Genomic DNA, 6,000 nt, shown 5'->3' with positions numbered 1-6,000 from the left:
CCGGCAGTGTATTGTGTTCTTTTTTTTTTTTTTTTTGGTGGAACCAGGGATTGAACTCAGGCCCTTGTGCTTGCCAGGGAAGTGCTTATTCCACTGAGCCATCTCCCCAGCCCCTGTCATCTAGTGTTGGAAGCCACTCCTCAGCCCCTCTCCTACTCTTCTTCCTCTCCCTACATGCAAATACCACGTCATCTTATAGAAAAGCATATGACTCTGTCCTCTTCCTCCTTCTCCACTTAGTCATCTTCTTCTTCCTTCTTCTCTTCCTGTCCTCCTCCTCTTCCTCCTCCTCTTCCTCTTTCCAGGGTCTTGAGGGCCTGTAGTCTCCAGGCTCCCCTGCTCTTCCCCACAAGAACAAGGCCTTAGAGGACAATTGTCCAAACTTCATCTTCCAAGACCTTGTCTGATGCTCACCCACTTCCCGCTATTTGGGCCCAATAGTTCTGGGGGATCATGTGTCATACCTTGCATAGGGCCTGGTGCCCACATGATTGGTTCAAGTCCTGCCATGAAGGGAAGAAACGTCCTTTAGCAGCCTCCACTGTGTCCCTGCATCCCTCCCATCCCCAGCTCCCCCATCTAACACACATCCTCAATTACAACACTTACCACTTGGCCTTAGGGGGGTGGCCTCCCTGTCCCTGCCTCTGGGGGCTCTGATTCTCCTCACCCAACTTCCCATCCCCTACTCTCAATTTTCACAGGGGGGCAAACTCTGTCCTATCCCCTAGAGGTGGACACAGGATCTAGACTTGGGCGAGAAGGGTCACCTGAGTCTGGGCACATAACCCATGTGAGAACAAGAGGATGTGGTGCTGAACAAAGGAGCTCTGGTTCCCCAGATCTGGAGCCAGAAGGTTCACACAGTGACACCCCTGGAGTTGCAGGGAGCGAGCCAGGGTGAGCCGCTAGCAGGGAGAGGGTGAGCCAGCGTCCTCCAGGTGACCTTTGGGCTTCTGGGTCTAGCTGTGCCTAAAGTTGGTATGCCCTGAATTTCTGTTCCTTTAGGCAAAAAGATCCTGTTTCTTTCTCTCTTTCCTTTCCCATTTTTTCTTCTTCCTTTCCTTCCCTTCCTTTTCCTTCCTTCCTTCCCAATGCTGGAGACCAAGGCCAGGGCCTTGTGCATGCTAAGCACACTCTACCACAGAGCTACATTGCCAGCCTTTTGTTCTTTTACTTAAGCCAATAGGAGCTGAGCCAGTGTCACTTGTACTCTAGAGACTTGAGGTAATCCATGAGCCACCTTCCTTGGGATGGTTGTCAGGCCAGTCAGTCACAGTCCTTCCCTGTGCCCTGAGGGTACCAACTCAGCCTTCAGCCCCTGGGTGTGGTGGGGGGGAGCCTAGAGCCACTGCAGTGTCCCCAGCCCATTCATGTACTGTTGGGAAAGAGGTTTGGTCATTCAGCCTCCTCTTGAACCTATGTGGAGATTTACTGGGGGATCCTTGTACTCTCTCTGTGCAGAGCTCTTGCAACTGGGGGTTGGGGACCAGTATCAGTCTCACAGCCCCCCACTCTACTGCTGTCCAGGCTGTCCAGGGACTGAGAGAGCCTTGCAAGTCCATCCTGAGCCCAGGGCAGGCAGAGGCAACAGGATCTGACAAGCCAGGCATGGAGACAAGAAAAGCAGGAGGGAGCAGGCAGGAGAAGAAAGGGCCACTTCAAAGCTCATAAAATCACAGTGAATCGGACTGCCCAGGAGGAGCTCGGGCTGCTTCCTAAATTATGCAGATTTATGCAAATATCATGCAAATCAGCCATAAGAAGGTGGCAGGGGGCACATGCTGACAGCCAGCCTCTACACTTCTCCTTACTCAGTCTCAGCCTCATCTGGGGAGGGGAAGAGCTGCCATCCTACAATCAGAGAGGGGACAGAGTTTGCCCCACTCCTGCTCCTGCCCAAGCCATCCCTCAGGGGCTCCTCCCCCTCCACATCTGTGCTCTTCCCTGGGCTGCCAACTCAGAGAATCACCAACAGCTGGCCCTGTTCAGTCTCCCTGTCCCTGCTGCCCCTCCCCATTGTACAGATGAAGGAATAGAGGCCCAGATCTAGACACTTACCCTGTCCCTTGGGAATCCATTGGTTCTATGTCCCTACCCATTGCCTCCTGGTGACATTGGCCACCTTCTTCTACTTCTCACCATGCCCAGACCCTGGATGGTTTTTCCTAGTCCCATGGGTATACCTGGAATCTCACCACTTGTGAGGTTTGTGGGGTTCCCCCTCTCTGGGTCTCAGTGTTCCAATCTGGGAAATACAAAGTCCAGCTTCTTACTGAGCCCTACATCCACGTCGTGCTCAAAGCTGACAAGAGTTCCTGAGTTCACAGCTAGGTCCTCCCCCTCCTTTATCTCTCCACACATCCAGATTGAGGCAGAGCCTGGGTTCAGGCTCAGATTCCTGGCTCTGTTCTGGGAAAAAGCCATTTATGGGGTGCCTAAGGGGAGCATAGTCTGAGAGCTGCATGCCTGGGCCACTGCCCAGCTGTCCTCATCTGATGGCCTCTTGCTGGCCCTGAAGGGGCAGCTGTTTTGAAGCTGATGGGATCCAAGACTAATGGGGTGAGTGTGGCACATGGGAGACTGTGAAAACCAAACTGACTGTGCATAGCCCTGAAGTCAAAGCCAGGATAGTGGGGAAACAAGGAGCTTGTCCAGGCAGGGACAGAGAGGGGACAGCAGGAGAAAGGGGGGGCTTTCCTTATCCTGCCCAGCCTTTGGAAATACAAGTATGTGTGTGTGTGTGTGTGTGTGTGTGTGTACTCAATCTTAGGATCATCTGATCTTACAAATGCCTGAATATGTCTTCATGTGACCCCGGAATAATTTCCACCACCCATCACTCTGCAGCAAGCAGAGGGTCGCACAGGAACCCCCGGCCCCACCAGGTACTGCCACTGCCATCTTCCTGAATGGCGTGATGTGCAAATCTTTGGCCCAGCTGGGCCTGTCCTCTCTGTGTTCTCTCCTCCCTGGTCATCAGCCACCAACAAGAAGCTGACACGGCAGGAGCTGCCAGGCCCCAGAGCCAGGCGTGAGACAGGAGGACGTGTGTCTCCACGGTGGCCCAGGGAAAATATTGACCTTCTGGCTAAAAAGCCAAATTCCATGAAAGCTACAGCTCCAGACTGAAAAAAATCCATCAGTGTTTCATAAATATTTGAGAGTATCTGATTGATTCTCACCAAGAGATGGTGCAGCCCTGGGCTTGAGGGTGGGCGGGACAGAGGCCAGGCCCATGCCCCACCGTGAGAGCCCCACAGTCATCTGGTCACAGGCTAAGAGTCTTCTGGGGTTGGATTTGCTCCTGGCAGGACCCATGGGATACCAAAGCAAGACTAGAGGAGGAAGGAGCGGGAAGACAGGAAGGCTCCCGCTCCCTACTGCATTATCTTTGTTTTGAAACATGTGAGTGTATTCCCTTTTCAAAATAGGAAATAAAATTTTAACACCATCTCCCTAGCTCTGTTTAGATCTAGTCAGGCAATGAGGAAGATGTAAATGTGGGCCCTGCCTGGGGAGACTGCCTGGGGGCAGGGACCCTGCAGCCTTTTGGCTACTGACTGCTTTTAGAGAGCCTTCATCTTCTCCTCTTCAGCCCCTCACAACTGTATCCCTATTCATCAGGGCCTGGGCCTGGTCTTTCTCACTCACCCCAAGCCCAAATCCTGCCTGTTTGAGGGTGTTCCTCAGCCCTTCAGTTCCTCCTGTTGCCCTGCCACTGTCCTTCCCCAGGGCTCTGTTCTCACCCCAGGATGACTGTATCAGCTTCCTTGGTCCTCTCCTTCCTCCAACCCTTCCTCTCAGGGGAAGTCAGGTCTCCCCTGACTCACCCTTTCTTTTGGATCTTGGTGTCTGCAGCCCCCCATGGGGGCTGACACAGCTGGATATTTCTCCAGGTTGGATCACACACACACACACACACACACACACACACACACCCCTCTGCACCCAGAAAATGCCTACTTCAGGCTTCAGGCTTCAGGTTTCAGGCCAGGCCTTTCTTTTCCCATAAACACTTCTATCTTGACCCCTGGCCTGTCTGAAAGTTCCCCTGTTTTCTTTCTACGCTGTCCTTTTCCTATAGAGCACTTATCCTGATGACCTGCGTATTTATTCTCCTCTGCATTTTTCTGGTATCTCCTGCACCAGATAGTCATCCAGAGAAAGAACCAGTGTCTGTATTATACTGACTGCTAGTGTACAGTGCCTGGCACAAAGTAGTTGACTGAACAGATAAATGAATAAATAAATGAGTAAGTGGACAGATGGCTGGATGGTTGGGGACGAGGATGAGCTGGCATTCAGCATCCTCTGCAGGAGGAGGCACATGGGTTCTATGCAGAGCACAAGAGGTAGGACAGAGAGGGCCCCTCCACATGGCCATGGGCTGGAGGGATGGGCAGGCTGGGCTTCCGGCTCCCAGCCTGGCCTGGCACGCCTCTGGTTCACACAGCAGTGATGTGCACCGGGTGCCTGCGGGGAAGGGGGAGGCCCCTCGTTGCTGCAGATTTGTATTCCTGCCGACTTTTATTTCAGGCCTTGTTTATTTCTCCTTAAAACTCGGCTGCTATGCCAAGAGTCGTCCCCGAATTAGCTGCGAGTGTGTAATTTTACAGCTATTACCGGGGTGTTTCTGTGACTTGGGTAATAACGAGGGAAATATAAACAAACAACAGCAGAGCGGTTTAGCAAGGAAGCTGGGGAGCCTGGAGCTCCATGGCTTGGTTTCCAAGTAGAATAAGTACCATTTCTTTCCCTGGCCCTGCTCCCTCCACCCCTCAAAGCCTGGCAGGGCAAGTTTGGGAAGTGGACTGCCCCACGGTGCTCAGGCCCAGCCCTGAGATCCTCTCCTTCCCCACCCCTGTCCCCAGTAAGCAACACCTACAGAGGTGCAGCCCCCCGCCCACACCAGGCCCTCACACTCCCCTCCACAAAGGCAAACAAAGGCCCAGCCTAATTATGTGATATTTCCCTTCTCTGGTGGCTAATGGCACCAAGTGTGTGTGACATTTTGCTCTCTTTCCTCTATTATTCTTGCTTATTATCTGCTGCTGCCAGAGGCACAGGGCCGAGGCTGGCACTGGTACCCACTGGTTCCCGGCCCTCCTCCTCTTTGGCCCTGGCCTTGTCACTCTCTCTTCCAGCCCCTCAAGAAAGATTAATCTTGTCCACAATACTGCAAGCCCAACAGTGGAAATGGGGCCCAGTGGAGATCCAACAGCGCAGGGTTCCCTGGGCTCCTGATCATCAGAGAGGGGGGATCGGGACACCTCTATGTCCCTGTCTCCTCTGTGCCTCAGGCTCCCTACATCTGTACCAAGAGAAGGTGGACCTTGAGCCCTAAAGTTCTTCCTGTTCTAATACCGAAGGTGAGCTGGGCATGGTGGCACAAACTGTCTTGTTAGTCTGGGAGGCTGAAGCCAGAGAATCACAAGTTTCAGCACAGCCTGAGAAACATGGTAATGTAGGGAGACGCAATCTGAATCAGTTAAGCAATAAATCAATGCTGGGGATGTAGCTTAGTGCAGAGGTCCTGGATTCTGTTCCCATACTGTAAAGTGGTGGTGATGATGATGATGATGATGATGGTGATGGTGATGACGATGACGATGACGATGACGATGATGATGATGATGATGATGATACAGAACATACCAAGGTCTATGAGGGTGAAAGGGAGTTCCAGCTTTTGGTGTGTGTGTGTGTGTGGGGGGGAATGTTTATTATGTTTGAGATAAAAAATATCCCTATTATCCTTCGAAAACAATCTCATGCATGGAGAGGAGGAGCTTGGGAAGGCTGTTAGATCACAGGGCACTAACCTCATCTATGAGGTGGTCTATAGCTGAGCAGGATGTTAGGAGGGGAAGTCTGATTGAAGGAAGGAGGTCACTGGGACAGCACCTCTCTGACTCTCGCCCTCTTTGCTTCCTGCTGCCATGAGGCGAGCTGCTTTCTCTCTCCAGGCCCTTCCACCAGGACGTTTCTGACTTGGGG

Source organism: Octodon degus, unplaced genomic scaffold (genome assembly GCF_000260255.1).
Source record: "Octodon degus isolate 3935 unplaced genomic scaffold, OctDeg1.0 scaffold00026, whole genome shotgun sequence".
Lineage (NCBI taxonomy): Eukaryota > Metazoa > Chordata > Mammalia > Rodentia > Octodontidae > Octodon > Octodon degus.
The sequence above is the reverse complement of the archived record's forward strand: the minus strand, read 5'-3'. Positions refer to the sequence as shown.